We start from the raw sequence: 19,078 nt of genomic DNA, 5'->3' as shown, positions 1-19,078 counted from the left end.
GTTATTGGCATAAAGATAGACATATGGCCAATGAAATAGATTTAAGAGTCCAGAAATAAAGCTTTACATTTATGGTTGGTTCATTTCAACAAGAATGCTGAGATAATTCAATGGGGAAAGAAGTCTTTTCAGCAAATCGTGTTAGGACAACTGACTGAAGACAACAGAATGAAGTAGATCTCCTTACCTAACTCCATACAGAAAAATTAACTCAAATGAGTCACATCAAAATGTAAGAACTATACCAATAAAACTGTTAGAATAAAGTACAGGAGTAAATCTTTGTGATCTTGAATTAGACAATGATTTCTTTTTTTTTTTTTTTTTTTTTTTTTTTTTTTTTTTTTTTTTTTTTTTTTTTTTAATTTATTTATTATTATTATACTTTAAGTTGTAGGGTACATGTGCATAACGTGCAGGTTTGTTACATATGTATACTTGTGCCATGTTGCTGTGCTGCACCCATCAACTCGTCATTTACATCAGGTATAACTCCCAATGCAATCCCTCCCCCCTCCCCCCTCCCCATGATAGGCCCCGGTGTGTGATGTTCCCCTTCCTGAGTCCGAGTGATCTCATTGTTCAGTTCCCACCTATGAGTGAGAACATGCGGTGTTTGGTTTTCTGTTCTTGTGATAGTTTGCTAAGAATGATGGATTCCAGCTGCATCCAAGTCCCTACAAAGGACTCAAACTCATCCTTTTTTATGGCTGCATAGTATTCCATGGTGTATATGTGCCACATTTTCTTAATCCAATCTGTCACTGATGGACATTTGGGTTGATTCCAAGTCTTTGCTATTGTGAATAGTGCTGCAATAAACATACGTGTGCATGTGTCTTTATAGCAGCATAATTTGTAATCCTTTGGGTATATACCCAGTAATGGGATGGCTGGGTCATATGGTACATCTAGTTCTAGATCCTTGAGGAATCGCCATACTGTTTTCCATAATGGTTGAACTAGTTTACAATCCCACCAACAGTGTAAAAGTGTTCCTATTTCTCCACATCCTCTCCAGCACCTGTTGTTTCCTGACTTTTTAATGATTGCCATTCTAACTGGTGTGAGATGGTATCTCATGGTGGTTTTGATTTGCATTTCTCTGATGGCCAGTGATGATGAGCATTTTTTCATGTGTCTGTTGGCTGTATGAATGTCTTCTTTTGAGAAATGTCTGTTCATGTCCTTTGCCCACTTTTTGATGGGGTTGTTTGTTTTTTTCTTGTAAATTTGTTTGAGTTCTTTGTAGGTTCTGGATATTAGCCCTTTGTCAGATGAGTAGATTGCAAAAATTTTCTCCCATTCTGTCGGTTGCCTGTTCACTCTGATGGTAGTGTCTTTTGCTGTGCAGAAGCTCTTTAGTTTAATGAGATCCCATTTGTCAATTTTGGCTTTTGCTGCTGTTGCTTTTGGTGTTTTAGACATGAAATCTTTGCCCATGCCTATGTCCTGAATGGTACTACCTAGGTTTTCCTCTAGGATTTTTATGGTATTAGGTCTAACATTTAAGTCTCTAATCCATCTTGAATTAATTTTCGTATAAGGAGTAAGGAAAGGATCCAGTTTCAGCTTTCTACTTATGGCTAGCCAATTTTCCCAGCACCATTTATTAAATAGGGAATCCTTTCCCCATTTCTTGTTTCTCTCAGGTTTGTCAAAGATCAGATGGCTGTAGATGTGTGGTATTATTTCTGAGGACTCTGTTCTGTTCCATTGGTCTATATCTCTGTTTTGGTACCAGTACCATGCTGTTTTGGTTACTGTAGCCTTGTAGTATAGTTTGAAGTCAGGTAGCGTGATGCCTCCAGCTTTGTTCTTTTGGCTTAGGATTGTCTTGGAGATGCGGGCTCTTTTTTGGTTCCATATGAACTTTAAAGCAGTTTTTTCCAATTCTGTGAAGAAACTCATTGGTAGCTTGATGGGGATGGCATTGAATCTATAAATTACCTTGGGCAGTATGGCCATTTTCACAATATTGATTCTTCCTATCCATGAGCATGGTATGTTCTTCCATTTGTTTGTGTCCTCTTTGATTTCACTGAGCAGTGGTTTGTAGTTCTCCTTGAAGAGGTCCTTTACATCCCTTGTAAGTTGGATTCCTAGGTATTTGATTCTCTTTGAAGCAATTGTGAATGGAAGTTCATTCCTGATTTGGCTCTCTGTTTGTCTGTTACTGGTGTATAAGAATGCTTGTGATTTTTGCACATTAATTTTGTATCCTGAGACTTTGCTGAAGTTGCTTATCAGCTTAAGGAGATTTTGGGCTGAGACAATGGGGTTTTCTAAATATACAATCATGTCATCTGCAAACAGGGACAATTTGACTTCTTCTTTTCCTAACTGAATACCCTTGATTTCTTTCTCTTGCCTGATTGCCCTAGCCAGAACTTCCAACACTATGTTGAATAGGAGTGGTGAGAGAGGGCATCCCTGTCTTGTGCCAGTTTTCAAAGGGAATTTTTCCAGTTTTTGCCCGTTCAGTATGATATTGGCTGTGGGTTTGTCATAAATAGCTCTTATTATTTTGAGGTACGTTCCATCAATACCGAATTTATTGAGCGTTTTTAGCATGAAGGGCTGTTGAATTTTGTCAAAAGCCTTTTCTGCATCAATTGAGATAATCATGTGGTTCTTCTCTTTGGTTCTGTTTATATGCTGGATTATGTTTATTGATTTGCGAATGTTGAACCAGCCTTGCATCCCAGGGATGAAGCCCACTTGATCATGGTGGATAAGCTTTTTGATGTGTTGCTGAATCCGGTTTGCCAGTATTTTATTGAGGATTTTTGCATCGATGTTCATCAGGGATATTGGTCTAAAATTCTCTTTTTTTGTTGTGTCTCTGCCAGGCTTTGGTATCAGGATGATGTTGGCCTCATAAAATGAGTTAGGGAGGATTCCCTCTTTTTCTATTGATTGGAATAGTTTCAGAAGGAATGGTACCAACTCCTCTTTGTACCTCTGGTAGAATTCAGCTGTGAATCCATCTGGTCCTGGACTTTTTTTGGTTGGTAGGCTATTAATTGTTGCCTCAATTTCAGAGCCTGCTATTGGTCTATTCAGGGATTCAACTTCTTCCTGGTTTAGTCTTGGAAGAGTGTAAGTGTCCAGGAAACTATCCATTTCTTCTAGATTTTCCAGTTTATTTGCGTAGAGGTGTTTATAGTATTCTCTGATGGTAGTTTGTATTTCTGTGGGGTCAGTGGTGATATCCCCTTGATCATTTTTAATTGCGTCGATTTGATTCTTCTCTCTTTTCTTCTTTATTAGTCTGGCTAGTGGTCTGTCAATTTTGTTGATCTTTTCAAAAAACCAACTCCTGGATTCATTGATTTTTTGGAGGGTTTTTTGTGTTTCTATCTCCTTCAGTTCTGCTCTGATCTTAGTTATTTCTTGCCTTCTGCTAGCTTTCGAATGTGTTTGCTCTTGCTTCTCTAGTTCTTTTAATTGCGATGTTAGAGTGTCAATTTTAGATCTTTCCTGCTTTCTCTTGTGGGCATTTAGTGCTATAAATTTCCCTCTACACACTGCTTTAAATGTGTCCCAGAGATTCTGGTATGTTGTATCTTTGTTCTCATTGGTTTCAAAGAACATCTTTATTTCTGCCTTCATTTCGTTATGTACCCAGTAGTCATTCAGGAGCAGGTTGTTCAGTTTCCATGTAGTTGAGCGGTTTTGATTGAGTTTCTTAGTCCTGAGTTCTAGTTTGATTGCACTGTGGTCTGAGAGACAGTTTGTTATAATTTCTGTTCTTGTACATTTGCTGAGGAGTGCTTTACTTCCAATTACGTGGTCAATTTTGGAGTAAGTATGATGTGGTGCTGAGAAGAATGTATATTCTGTTGATTTGGGGTGGAGAGTTCTATAGATGTCTATTAGGTCTGCTTGCTGCAGAGATGAGTTCAATTCCTGGATATCCTTGTTAACTTTCTGTCTCGTTGATCTGTCTAATGTTGACAGTGGAGTGTTGAAGTCTCCCATTATTATTGTATGGGAGTCTAAGTCTCTTTGTAAGTCTCTAAGGACTTGCTTTATGAATCTGGGTGCTCCTGTATTGGGTGCATATATATTTAGGATAGTTAGCTCTTCCTGTTGAATTGATCCCTTTACCATTATGTAATGGCCTTCTTTGTCTCTTTTGATCTTTGATGGTTTAAAGTCTGTTTTATCAGAGACTAGTATTGCAACCCCTGCTTTTTTTTGTTCTCCATTTGCTTGGTAAATCTTCCTCCATCCCTTTATTTTGAGCCTATGTATGTCTCTGCGTGTGAGATGGGTCTCCTGAATACAGCAGACTGATGGGTCTTGACTCTTGATCCAGTTTGCCAGTCTGTGTCTTTTAATTGGAGCATTTAGTCCATTTACATTTAAGGTTAAGATTGTTATGTGTGAACTTGATCCTGCCATTATGATATTAACTGGTTATTTTGCTCGTTAGTTGATGCAGTTTCTTCCTAGCCTCGATGGTCTTTACATTTTGGCATGTTTTTGCAATGGCTGGTACCGGTTGTTCCTTTCCATGTTTAGTGCTTCCTTCAGGATCTCTTGTAAGGCAGGCCTAGTGGTGACAAAATCTCTAAGCATTTGCTTATCTGTAAAGGATTTTATTTCTCCTTCACTTATGAAACTTAGTTTGGCTGGATATGAAATTCTGGGTTGAAAATTCTTTTCTTTAAGAATGTTGAATATTGGCCCCCACTCTCTTCTGGCTTGTAGAGTTTCTGCTGAGAGATCTGCTGTTAGTCTGATGGGCTTCCCTTTGTGGGTAACCCGACCTTTCTCTCTGGCTGCCCTTAAGATTTTTTCCTTCATTTCAACTTTGGTGAATCTGGCAATTATGTGTCTTGGAGTTGCTCTTCTCGAGGAGTATCTTTGTGGCGTTCTCTGTATTTCCTGGATTTGAATGTTGGCCTGCCCTACTAGGTTGGGGAAGTTCTCCTGGATGATATCCTGAAGAGTGTTTTCCAACTTGGTTCCATTTTCCCCCTCACTTTCAGGCACCCCAATCAGACGTAGATTTGGTCTTTTTACATAATCCCATACTTCTTGCAGGCTTTGTTCGTTTCTTTTTCTTCTTTTTTCTTTTGGTTTCTCTTCTCGCTTCATTTCATTCATTTGATCCTCAATCGCTGATACTCTTTCTTCCAGTTGATCGAGTCGGTTACTGAAGCTTGTGCATTTGTCACGTATTTCTCGTGTCATGGTTTTCATCTCTTTCATTTCGTTTAGGACCTTCTCTGCATTAATTACTCTAGCCATCAATTCTTCCACTTTTTTTTCAAGATTTTTAGTTTCTTTGCGCTGGGTACGTAACTCCTCCTTTAGCTCTGAGAAATTTGATGGACTGAAGCCTTCTTCTCTCATCTCGTCAAAGTCATTCTCCGTCCAGCTTTGATCCGTTGCTGGCGATGAGCTGCGCTCCTTTGCCGGGGGAGATGCGCTCTTATTTTTTGAATTTCCAGCTTTTCTGCCCTGCTTTTTCCCCATCTTTGTGGTTTTATCTGCCTCTGGTCTTTGATGATGGTGATGTACTGATGGGGTTTTGGTGTAGGTGTCCTTCCTGTTTGATAGTTTTCCTTCTAACAGTCAGGACCCTCAGCTGTAGGTCTGTTGGAGATTGCTTGAGGTCCACTCCAGACCCTGTTTGCCTGGGTATCAGCAGCAGAGGCTGCAGAAGATAGAATATTTCTGAACAGCGAGTGTACCTGTCTGATTCTTGCTTTGGAAGCTTCCTCTCAGGGGTGTACTCCTTCCTGTGAGGTGTGGGGTGTCAGACTGCCCCTAGTGGGGGATGTCTCCCAGTTAGGCTACTCAGGGGTCAGGGACCCGCTTGAGCAGGGAGTCTGTCCCTTCTCAGATCTCAACCTCCGTGTTGGGAGATCCACTGCTCTCTTCAAAGCTGTCAGACAGAGTCGTTTGCGTCTGTGCAGAGGTGTCTGTGTGTCTTAGTTTACTGTGCCCTGTCCCCAGAGGTGGAGTCTACAGAGACAGGCAGGTTTCCTTGAGCTGCTGTGAGCTCCACCCAGTTCGAGCTTCCCAGCAGCTTTGTTTACCTACTTAAGCCTCAGCAATGGCGGGCGCCCCTCCCCCAGCCTCGCTGCTGCCTTGCCGGTAGATCACAGACTGCTGCGCTAGCAACGAGGGAGGCTCCGTGGGTGTGGGACCCTCCCGGCCAGGTGTGGGATATGATCTCCTGGTGTGCCTGTTTCCTAAAGCGCAGTATTGGGGTGGGAGTTACCCGATTTTCCAGGTGTTGTGTGTCTCAGTTCCCCTGGCTAGGAAAAGGGACTCCCTTCCCCCTTGCGCTTCCCAGGTGAGGCAATGCCTCGCCCTGCTTCAGCTCTCGCTGGTCGGGCTGCAGCAGCTGACCAGCTCCGATCGTCCGGCACTCCCCAGTGAGATGAACCCAGTACCTCAGTTGAAAATGCAGAAATCACCGGTCTTCTGTGTCGCTGGCGCTGGGAGTTGGAGACTGGAGCTGCTCCTATTCGGCCATCTTGCTCCGCCCCTCTGACAATGATTTCTTAGAAGATAAGATTTCAAAAGTACAAGCAACAAAAGAAAAACAGATTTAATATTATCAAAATTAAAACCATTTGGGCTACAAAGGATACCATCAAAAAGACAACCCACAGGATAGATGGAAACATTTGTAAATCATGTACCTGATAAGTGACTTACATCCAGAATATACAATGAACTCTTAATACTCAATAATAAAAATACAACTAAATCATTCCAAAATGAGCAAATAATCTGAATAAACATTACTCCAAAGAAGATATGAAAATGGCCAATAAGCCCATGAAAAATTTTCAAAACAAAACAAAAATTAGCCACTTAGGCAAATGCAACTCAAAACCACAAGAGATAACACATACTTCACACTAGCTACTGTAACTATTATCATAAACAGAGATTATAAAAACCAGTATTGTCAAGAATGTGGAGAAATTAGAACCCTCATCTGTGGCTGATAAGAATGTAAAAGGTACAGCCAATTTGGAAAACAGTTTGGAAGTTCTTCAAAATGTTAAATATACCAGTTACCATTTGACCCAGGCATACACACGGGAAAAATGAAAACAGATGTCCACACAAAAAACTTGTATATGAATGCTCACAGCAAATTTATTCACAGCCCAGAACTGAAAACAATCCAAATTTCCTTCAACTAATGAGTGCATACATAAAAAGTGATATGCCCAAACAGTGGAACTTCCTTCAGCAATAAAAAGGAACGAATTATAGACACATACTACAACCTGGATGAACTTTATATTAATTGAAAGAAGCTGGTCACAAAAGACCACAAAATGTATGATTTCTCTTAAATAAAATGTCCAGAATAGACAACTCTATACAACAGACAAATCTATACAACAGAAAGTAGATTAGTGGTTAACTAGGGCCTGGGGGAGATAAAGGAAAATTGGATGATGGAATGATGAAAATGTTCTAAAATTAGATTGTGGTTGTATTCACCTGCCCAGGCTGCCATAATAAAACACTACCGACTAGGTGGATAAGCAACAGACACTTATTCTCTCACATTTCTGGAAGCCAGATGTCCAACATCAAGGTGTCAGTAGGTTTGGTTTCTCCTGGCGCCTCCATGGCTTGCCGACGGTTGTCTTCTCAGTTTGTATGTTGACTGTTTCCAAATCTCCTCTTTTTATGGTGATACCAGTTGCACTAGAACACATCCTCATCCATATTCATCTATCCATACTAGATTAGGGTGTATCCACATGACCTAATTTTACCTTAATTACCTCCCAAGGGCCCTATTTCCAAATACATCCACATTTTGAGGTACTGGAGCATTAGGATTTTAATATGTGAATGGCAGGGAAGTGATTCAGCCCATAGCAGTGGTGATGGTTGCACAACTCTATGAATATATTAATAGTCATTGAGTCATGTCATTAATTAATTTTTATTTTATTGATTGATTGATTGATTGATTTTTGAGATAGAGTCTCACTCTGTCACCCAGGCTGGAGTGCAGTGGCGCCATCTCAGCTCACTGCAACCTCCGCCTCCTGTATTCAAGTGATCCTCCTGCCTCAGCCTTCCAAGTAGCTGGGATTACAAGTGTGCTCCACCACCCCCAGCTAATTTTTGTAATTTTAGTAGAGACGGGGTTTCATCATGTTGGTCAGACTGCTCTGGAACTCCTGACCTCAAGTGATCCATTTGCCTCGGCCTCCCAAAGTGCTGGGATTACATGCATGAGCCGCAGCACCTGACCCAGTTCTGTTATTTAAATGGGTGACATTTATGGTATGTGAATTACAACTCAATAAAGCAATTGTTTATAAAAGAACAATCAGATGAAAAAGAAAAACAGGAGAGTTATTTAGAACTTTCAAACAGGAAAGTGAAATGATACAATCTGAGTTGTATAAAAATTGCTCTGAATTTGAGACCAGCCTGGGCAGCATGATGAGACCCCATCTCTATAACAATTAAAAAAAAAATAAGCTGGGAATGGTGCCTTGTAGTACCAGCTACTTGGGAGACCAAGGAGTTTTAGGCTGCAATGAGCTATCAATCATGCCACTGCAGTCTACCCTGAGCAAAAGAAAGACATCCATCATGGCCAGGCATGGTAGCTCATGCCTGTAATCCCAGCACTTTGGGAGGCCAAGGCGGGCAGATCATGAGGTCAGGAGCTCGAGACCATCCTAGCTAACACGGTGAAACCCCATTTCTACTAAAAATACAAAAAATTAGCCAGGCGTGGTGATGGATGCCTGTAGTCCCAGCTACTCAGGAGGCTGAGGCAGGAGAATGGCATGAACCCGGGAGGCAGAGCTTGCAGTGAGCCGAGATTGTGCCGCTGCACTCCCACCTGGGCGACAGAGGGAGACTCCGTCTCAAAAAATAAATAAATAAATAAAATTTAAAATGAAAGACATCCATCCTGTCTCAGAAAAGAAACAAACAACAGAAAAAGAAAAAACAGGAAACAATTCCTATGGTAACCACATCTAAGATGAAAATACAAGGAGGCTGGAGATAAAAATGACCAATTAGATAACTGCAATAATCCAAGTCGCGCTTCTGGGGGTCTCAACTAGCCCAGAGGCACTAAAATAAAAAAGAAGGGAGCAGGTATGAGTGACTTTACCTGGTTAGGTACAATCCCTCCCAGAAAACAACTCTAAGGCCAAGTTTCAAGGCTGACTCCACAGGCTGGTTGTACAGACAGCTCGTGTGATGTGCAGGATTCTGAGAAGTCTTGCAGACCTTGAAGGCCTAAGCAACCACAATGCCTGGAACTTCCATATTGCTTTGTTCTGCATTGTGTCTAAAGCTTTGGGTAAAATAAAGCCTTACCGTCTGTGTTACTCAGAAGGAGAAGCCTATGAGATTCCTACCATTCACTGACGTATTCAGCACAGACAACTCTGAGGGATCTGTTGGTCACCTGGCAGGCTCTGAGGGCTGCAACAGTCTTGTGGGATCTGTTGAGGGGAAGGCTAGAATGACAGATGCAGAGCATGTATGACGATGGACTTGCAAGGGCTGTCCTATGAGGACACCAGGAGGGACACAGTTCAGAGAGCAGATAGGAAAGCGAATGGAAACGATGTCCCCAGGCCTGGCACAGTACTAAATTGGGATATGGATGCAATCTTGGCTAATAGGGAAAGGGCTTTCTATGTTTATTTCCTATAGTTTCTTGTTTAGAACTTGGTTTTCTAATATTATTCACTGCTATAGCAAGAGTCACTGGAGTCAAATGCAACCAACTTGAATAAAAGTATGACATTCATGCTGTGTTTGCAAGTATGTGTGAGTATACACCCCCTTTGTCTCTCTCTCTCTCTTTCTCTCTCTCTCTCTCTCTCTCACACACACACACACACACACACACACCCCACACAACCGCTCCAAGAAAAATTGGAGAAGCACGTTGCATCTCTGGGGCCCTAGTCTCCCTCACTGTCCCTGTTCTCTCCTCTGTAAAGAGCTCAGCTCCCTCCACTCTTCTACTCTTTCTCCTTCTCACAATCTATTTATTTTAAAAACTGAATTCTACTCATTGAAAGAGAGAATTCATCCCAGTGTAATGAAAAATAGGAGATTCAACCCTTGACATTCTCCATTTGATCTAGCGGATCTAGTACTGACCAAGTGTGCAAACTGGGGGACCTGTCGTACTGTCTCTGACTCTCAGTTTCCTCATTTAAAAAGTGAATATAGCAGCATTACCTGCTTTTCAGGGTGGTATGAAGTTCTAATGAAATAACATACATGAAAGTGCACGCAAGACTCTAAATAAATATGAGGCATTATTATGACTTTTCTCTAGGATGTTAACACTTTAACACCTTTATGACTTTGTGGCATGGAAGTTTAGCTTTGAGCCAGGAGGTGAAACAATATTTGGGGTGAGGAGAGGGGGTCTCCCAGACTCCTGGCAATCACGCATAGGCAAATGCCTCCTTTCTGCCTACGTATAAGATCTCACCACAAACACACACAGGAGGCGTGCATGCACAAATGTTTTTGATCCCTAAAGCTACTCCAAACTTTGTATTTAGGTCTCAGTTGTGCATTTTCATACCATTCTGGCTGAACTCAGAAGTGGAAAATTCCAGGAAAGAAAGTCCTCTCCTCTGCTGCCCAATTTTGGGTTTGATAAGCTGGACAGACCAGGACGAGTGTTTCATTTGTTTTGCACCATCTGGTGGACTGTGCCTGGAGGTACAGGGTCTGCTCTGAAATTGGCAAAGAGCTACAGAACCTTCCAGTCCCTGCCCTGCGGTAGAAAGAGAGAGAATATGGCCTAGGGTGGTTGGCAGGCTAGTTCACATCAATAAGAAAGACAGCCTCTGCAGAACACAACAGAACAGATTCCAACTCATTGTTCCTGAAAAATGGGTAAGAATTTACAGGTAACTGAATGGGCCCCTCCTTTCCCAGCACTCCAAAAGGTTGGCAACTACCTTATAGATGATAGTTCTCGGCCTGGTTCTTCTTACCAGAATGTGAACATCTTGAGACAAGGACTGATGTTATCAACATCTCTGCACTCTCTCCTTCCCCTCCCACTCCCACCTCTAAACACACACACACACACACACACACACACACACAAAAGCCCTCAAACTGGCCTGAGAATAGTACTCCAGTAAATGCTCACAGTGACACTGAACTAAGCAGGCAAGGACCTCTTAAACTTCAAAAGAGAGTGAAATTTTAGACAAGGCTCTACAGCGCCCTGAGACTGTGCAATCTTGGAGTACACACTGGTTCTCCTTGCTCCTTTTCCAATCCCAGTGAAATGACAGCACTGACAGATGACATGTGCTCTAAACAAGAAGTGTTCATCAGAATCCAACTGAACCACCAGCTGACACTTACTGTGCTCACTCCCTGTGCTGAGCCTTGCTGAAGGCAAATGGGTAGGAGGAGAGAGGGAAACAAGACCATCGTGGTTCATGCCTTCAAAGAGCTCATAGGCCTAATCAGGCCATCTTGTCAGATCTACTTGCAGAATGAAAAGCAAGCCAGCAACTGTGAATAACAAATGGGTTACTCCACCATAACCCCATTCCAGTCAGGGAAGACACTGGGGTAATCAAGGAAGACCTCATGGAGGAGATGCTTAAGTCGCTCCCTGATTGAGACAATCTACCAAGTGTAACACCTTTCATGGAGGACTGAGACTTCTTAATGAGACTTGCTAATACCACCCAAGACAAATCCTGTGTTCCCTCCAGGTCCTGCACCATCCCCTACATGGGTTCTCTGGCCTGGTGGCCTTACCTTTCACCTCCAGCTTTTCAAACTCGATTCATTTCTTCAACTCTACTCCTTCCCACACCCTAGGTAAGTCTTTCCTAATCCTTCCTGGCTTGTAGATGTCCTCTACTTTTCCATAAGCCTACAATACCTTAAAATCTATATCACATGACAAAGCACACAATCACAATCTTATGTCTTCTGATACCTTGGATGCATATGCCATATCTCAACTAGATTGTTAGTTGAGAAAGGTAAGAGTGAGGCTGTCTGTCTCCTTGTGTGGCTCCTGGGCACCTGGAACAGTGCTGCACACCTAGGATGGACTCAGAGTACTTGCAGATCCCACCTCTCTGTGGCCTCTAACAGAGAACAGCAGCCGCTATACTAACCAGGGAACAGTTACAGTCAAGCTCCTAGGTGGTAACCCAAAGAGTCAGTCACAAGGCCGGACATAGTAGTTCATGCCTGTAATCCCAGCACTTTGGGAGGCCAAGGCAGGTGGATCACCTGAGTTCAGGAGTTCGAGACCAGCCTGGCCAACATGGTGAAACTTGTCTTTACTAAAAATACAAAAAATTAGCTGGGCATGGTGGCGGGCACCTGTAATCCCAGCTACTCAGGAGGCTGAGGTGGGAGAATCACTTGAACCCATGAGGCAGAAGTTGCAGTGAGCCAAGATCATGCCATTGTACTCCAGCCTGGGAAACAAGAGCAAAACTTCATCTCAAAAAGAAAAAAAAGAAGTCAGTCACAGAGAAGGGAAGAGGAAGCCCTATCCCAGCTACACTGAGGTATGTTTAGACCCTGCCTCCAGGCCATAAGTCTGACAACCTCCCACTAAGACACCTCCCCTCCTACCCCAAACTGTGTGCTTTTAGGGCTTCTTTTCTTCTTCAAGGCACGTCCTACTACTTACCTTACATGGCCCTCACCTGCACACCAACAGAGTAAAGAGGAGACATCACAATCAGGTTTGTCTCCGGCCCCTGGCAGGCTTATCCTGAGACCCAAGGGCTTCAAGTAAACACCCAAAAAAAGCTGTTATAGGACTCCTTCAAGAGTAGTTCTCCCAAAGTATGGTTCACAAAATATTGTTCCTGTTAAAATGTTAAGACACAAAAAAAGAGTATCAAGTCCCATACGTTTACAAACACTGTGTTAAAGAGATTTAGACAGAATCTTGCATTGTCTCGTTTTTGTTGCCTTTTCCTCCAGAAAGTTTCAGAGCTTTTCATGAGCATTATGAGTCTCCACAAAGGGGCTGGAATACACCATTCCAAACGCATTTGACCACAGAATGGTTTTTCCAAGGTTGCTGCTTCAAGAACGTTTAGCAAATTCCATTTAGGACTTATTTTCAATCTTCTTGAAAGTTCCCCCACAAAGTTCTCAGAGCTGATCTCCCCAGGCATTTGACCTTCTTTTAGAAATTACAATAGAGACATAGATACAGATACATAAATGTCTCTGAACACCAAAGGAAGACATTCATGGCAGAAAATTCGGAGAATAAAGAAATCTACAAAGAAGAAAATTTAAAACCGCAAGAAAGTGAATAGTATTGCAGTCCTGCAAGTGTTTTCTATTGAAAGCCAGTTAATCCTGCAGAATTTCTGCTACGTGGAAGGACCAGTGTGGTCTTTCCAGATATATTCTTGCCTTTTTGTCCCATAGGTCACAGTTGCATCTCCTCCTCCTCTTCATCTGTTGAACCCCACTGAGCAAAGAACACTTGCTCCCTACATAACCCCGAGCATGCTGTAGTCCTCATCAAAATCAACTCCCTCAGAAATAAAAGCAAATATAAAATATGTAAGGGTGCTGTGAACATGGGGAGATCATCAAAGGGCCAGAGGAGAGCCACAAGCTTGTCATGAGGGCCAGCGGAGAGCCACAAGCTTGTCATGGCGGTTGGCGCATTTTACCAGGCACCTCCAAGTGATCCAAATACAGTCATGCATCACTTAACAACATAGATCTGAGAATTGCAGCATTAGACAATGTTGTGCAAACATCATACAGTGAACTTACACAAACCTAGATGGTGTAGCCTACTACACACCTAGGCTATAGGCATAGCCTACTGCTTCTAGGTTACAAACCTGTACAGCATGTTGCTATACTGAATACTATAGTCTACTGTAACACAGTGGTAAGTCTTTTTGCACCTAAATGTATCTAAACATAGAAAAGATACAGTAAAAACATGGTCTTTTATGAGACCACCATAGTGCACACAGTCCATTGTGGACTGAAACACTGTTATGTGGCACATAACTAATAATACAGTTGTTTCACAGAAACTAAGGGATTTCCAGTGTGAGGAGACTAGAGAGAATAGAAAAATGGAATTCTGAATTTTGGTTTCCTTGTTGGCACAGTGAAGAGATTGGATTACACAATATGTAAAGTCATTGCCAAGGTGAATTTTCAATACAATTACCATTGCTAACCTATCAGACCAAAACTATTATCTTGGAAAATGCCCAAGAGGAAGTAGTGCCAATGGCAAAGAGGGCCAAATATATCATATCTCTCAGGGACAAAATTTCCACTCCTTCCCACCTTCTCATACACTGTCCCCAGAAGAAGTCATGTTTTCAAGAAAAGGATTTAGAGGATAAAGAAGTTACCAAAGGACAAGGCCTGAGCAGGCTGTGCAGTCTGTGGGCTGCCCCACTTTGCTTGGAAGCTGCTCTGCTTGCACCAGACCCAGGCTCTCCCTGATTCCAGGCTGCATCCCAACTCATATTTCCAACTGATCATGCAATACCTTTTAGGCCAGTTAGAAATACTAAGTGGAATAACATGTTAATGCTAAAAAAAAATAAGAGAGAAGGGGAGAGAAGTACTCGATGAAGTCAGCTATTATTATTTTAAGTTTTCAAGAAATAACAAAATTCCAAAACCCGGGATCAAACAACAGAGAAAAACGCAGAAATATCGTTTGGCTTTAGTGGCATGACAAAGAAGGCCATTCTCTTTATTAGGCCAGGTAGGGTCTCCCTGCAAAGATCCATGTGGAATCTCTCTCTAGAAGGGCTGAAGACAAGGGTAGAAGATGATTTACTAGCAGCGTTACTACTCAGTTCCTTACACCTAAAATACCCATTTCCAAGATCAGGCCATTTTCTCCGGAAACGTCTAAGTTAGTGTTTTGTTATTTTCATCACTCACAGTCAACATTTGCAAGTTCGAACTCTTTGCTGCAATCCTCGCCCTCCTCGTGGACCTTCCTGTCTTCAAGCCTACTCGATGCCAACAAATTAACTATTTTTGTTGATCACTTTGATCTTTGATCATCTTACTTTCCCACCTAAAGCTCTTCACAGTTGCCCCTGAGCATAGATTTAAATCCAGACCCTTCAGCCCAGCACATGTTGCTGCTCTCTGCAATCTAGTGTTTCAGACTCCTCCTTTTCTTTCTCTGCCACACATTTCTTGGACCCAACCAGAAGCCAGCAGGCAAGGCGGCCCATTGAGGCAGAACATTCTTGCAACCCCGCATGGCATCGAGCAGGCTGGGAAAGGAATGGAAATGGTTCTGATGGAGCAAACAGAACAACCGGCACAGCCACTAATACAGCTTTCAAAATGTAGATAAGTAGAAAATGGGACCAAAAAGAATCTGAAAAAAAATAGGAGTTAATATTCATATAGTCTTGGGGTTAGGCCTTTCTAAGCAGGACAAAAAGTGTCAGAGCTTGTCCTGGATCCCAGACAGTGTATCTCCAGAGCCCATGCTTTATATAGTAATACTTGGATATGTAGATATTTACGAATGGAAATAAAGAGCTATTGATAGGTTAGGAAATCAGTAAGTCTACTGTACAAATTCAAAAACTGTTTAATTTCAGTAATCGAGAAAATTTAAGTACATAACATGACACTATTTTAATCTGTCATATTGGCAAAATTTTTAAAATTTTACTGCAACTACTGTTCCGGGTATAATCCAATGAACAGACATATCTATTAATATCACTTTTGGGGGGTTAATTGGACAACAAATATCAAAACCCTTAAACTTTTTGTACTCACTTTTTTGATCCTAAAGAATAAATTATTAATGTACACAGAGACTTAGCAACAAAGATGTTTAGGGCAGACGGGTTAAACAGAACAAAATATTGGATATAAATTAAATAACCCTAAAAAAGGAAAGACCTAAATAAATTATGATATGTCTATATGACAAAATACTATGCAACCATGAAATATGATATTGTAGAAGATTGTTATGACATGAAAAGATATTCTGATATGCTCCTGAGAGAAAAAGCAGTTTAAAAATTCTGTGAACAGTGTAATATTGCCTATGTCAAAATATGTATTTAAAAAGCCTAAAGGATAATATAAAATGTTATCAGTGGATATCTTTAGGTGACAGGATTCAAGTGGTTTTTATGTATTTATTTGTCGCTTATCTGTACTTTTCAAATTTTCTGCATGAAATACTCGTGTAATAAGAAAAGCATAATAAAAACATTATAAATTAATAGAAAACTGCTTCTTTTAGATGCAGAGTGATTTTGTACATGATCCTGAGCAGCTCTGTGATCCCATCCAGGCTGTGAGCTATACAACTCCAGTCAGCCACATTCTTTAGTAAGACTGAACTTATTTCCAAATCAAACCTAAAATAATAATGATCATAATCTACTGTAATTCAAAGATAATTTTTCCAAGTGCAGAGAAAGGACAAGAAGAAGTATAAGTGAGTTCCTCACATCAAAACCTGGCAGCATGAAGCCAGGGACACTGACCTCTTCATTCAACCTTCTGGGGTGCAGCCTTTAGATCCTGCTGCTTTGTAGCAAAACTTCCAGTGCCTACAAAACCCTTTGTGAAACTAAACCACAGAAAGAAAGAACCCTTGTCTCGCAGCTAAAGGCAATCTGCCAATTTATTTTCATCCTTCATCTAATTCTCAGTTGGCCAGCTAAGTGAAAAAGGTAACCAGAGACAGAAGAGAAGGCCAGTGATAAGAATGACAGATAAGGAAATAAAACATTCGTCAGAGTCTATTCTCTATGTCACCAACCCATTTTATATGACCGCCAGTGAGAGTGGCTGTTTAAAGAATCTATACTGCATGAAAAAGGATGGACAATTGGACAGAGAATGATACAGAAAGAAGATGCACATATTTTAAAACACAGAATAGAACATGAGAAGAATGTTTACCTAGAGGAAGGCTGCTCCTTGGTTAGACCTGTGTCTTCCAGTCCCTCTAGAAGAGAACATTGTCCTTTTGCTGTTTGGAAATATCTCCCTGGTAAAGCAGAGACCATGCTGGGTATAGGATGCTTGCAATGCATTCCTAGTGGGACTTTCAGAGGCCAGTGCATTTATACTTGAATTCACTCAGCATTTAGTCCAGCATTTCACATGCTACAAGCACTGGGAATATATATATTAAGTTGATTAATCTCCAAAATATAAGAAAAGATCACAAGAGGCCAAGAAAACTGTTTCTTCCTTTTGGTGTTCAAGTGCTGTATGGTCCAGTAGAGGTCAGCCTCTCACAATTGATTTAAGGACAAAGAGTAGCCCCCACCCCCAACTTTATCGCCCCCCACTAAAATCCTTAGCTTCTAGCTGATGGTACAGTGGAAAAACTCCTGTAAATAGAAGTCATTGCATGATGACCTGAGGCAAGTTACTTAACCACCCTAAGCTTCGGTTTCCTTATCCGCAAAAAGGTGAGGTAAGAGAATGGAAGAGTTTTACGAGCAGAGTTGTGTAACAGAATCTAGGGCAGGATCTGACATGAACTACCTGCCAGTATTGAATGTAATTTCCTTGCCTTTCCCTCTTCCTTGAAGTCTCTTCCTTTCATCATCAGAGATAAGACAGTACCCCTACAAGAGGTCCTGATTGGTTTAAGTTCACGCTGAGTTATAAATCACCAATATTAGATCCTTTCTTGAAAATTGCTTCTAAGAAAAAGAGGGAACTGGGTGCCACCAACACATGAACGACAAAGAAGAGGTGTGATGGAGGGGCTAACATGGGGGTAGAATACAAACCTAAGTCAACAATATCACCTGGTATTAGTTCTCAGAATATCAAACTTAGGCAAAAATAGATTTAAGTTTTTAAGAGCTAGATATACATACTGAAGTTGAGCAATTATATAAAATATTCTTTTTTTTTTTTTTTAATTTGAGACAGGGTCTCGTTTTGTCACTGCAACTGGAGTGCAGTGGTAGAATCACAGCTCACTCTAGCCTCAACCTCCTGGGCTCAATTGATCCTCCTGCCTCAGCCTCCCAAGGAGCTGGGACTACAGGTATTCACCACCACACCCAGCTAACTTTTTTTTTATAGAGACAGGGCTTTACCATATTGCCCAGGCTGGTCTTGAACTTCTGAACTCAAGCGATTGGCCCACTTAGGCCTCCCAAAGTGCTGGGCTTACAGGTGTGAGCCACCACACTCAGCCTATAAAATATTCTTAACGTCAAAATCATAAAAGCTATCATGGGACAGGCATCAGGAGCCCTGGGTCCTTGCCCCAGACCCCCTGCCATGCCCTACAGGAGCCGTGTAGTACATGTGGGTAAGACCATGAACATGAGCATCAGATACTTGAACTCTAATCTCCATTCAGCCCCAGAAGCTGTCTGACCTTAGACAAGGTGCCTAAACCGTGCAGGCCTCAATTTCCCTTGTAGTCAAATGGGGGTAATAATGACTTGTTAATGAATTACTGAATAGGTAAATAAGATAATACCTATAGAACATTTAGCACTATGTCTGGAAGTTTAGGTCTTCAAACAATGGGAATCTCTACTCATTATCCGTGTGATTGTAGAAAGGCATTTCCTCTCTCTGGGTGTCATTTTCCTCATCTACAAAAGACATAGGAAAGCAGGGAATTGGAAGATAATAAAGCAGGGAATTGGAAAGATGGGAAGAAAGCAGGGAATTGGAAGATGTAGGGGAGCAGGGAATTGGAAGATAAATTTTAGGGTTCCTCCATAAAAAAAACTTGTCTGATTCTCATGCAAAGGCCCAGCCTCTCTCAAGGCAGCTCTCTCAAGGAGCCCAGCAGCTCAAGCTCAGGGGCATGGTCTGAGCCTGGCAGCTGCTTCCATCATGCAAAGCAATAGGACAATGTTGCAAAAGGATCTGCGAGAGAGGCAATTCCATCCAGGCCAACTTGAAGGAAAGACTTTGTCAAGATCATTTTGAAAATGAAACGTGACTTCCTCTTTTGTTTTGTTTTGTTTTCAGGTCAAGAAATGAGAAGGATGCCAAGCTGAGCACAGTCCCTGGAGGCTTCTGCAGGATCACATGTCTCTGC

Source organism: Macaca mulatta, chromosome 8, assembly GCF_049350105.2.
Source record: "Macaca mulatta isolate MMU2019108-1 chromosome 8, T2T-MMU8v2.0, whole genome shotgun sequence".
NCBI classification, from domain to species: Eukaryota; Metazoa; Chordata; class Mammalia; order Primates; family Cercopithecidae; genus Macaca; species Macaca mulatta.
Note: the sequence above shows the minus strand (reverse complement) of the source record.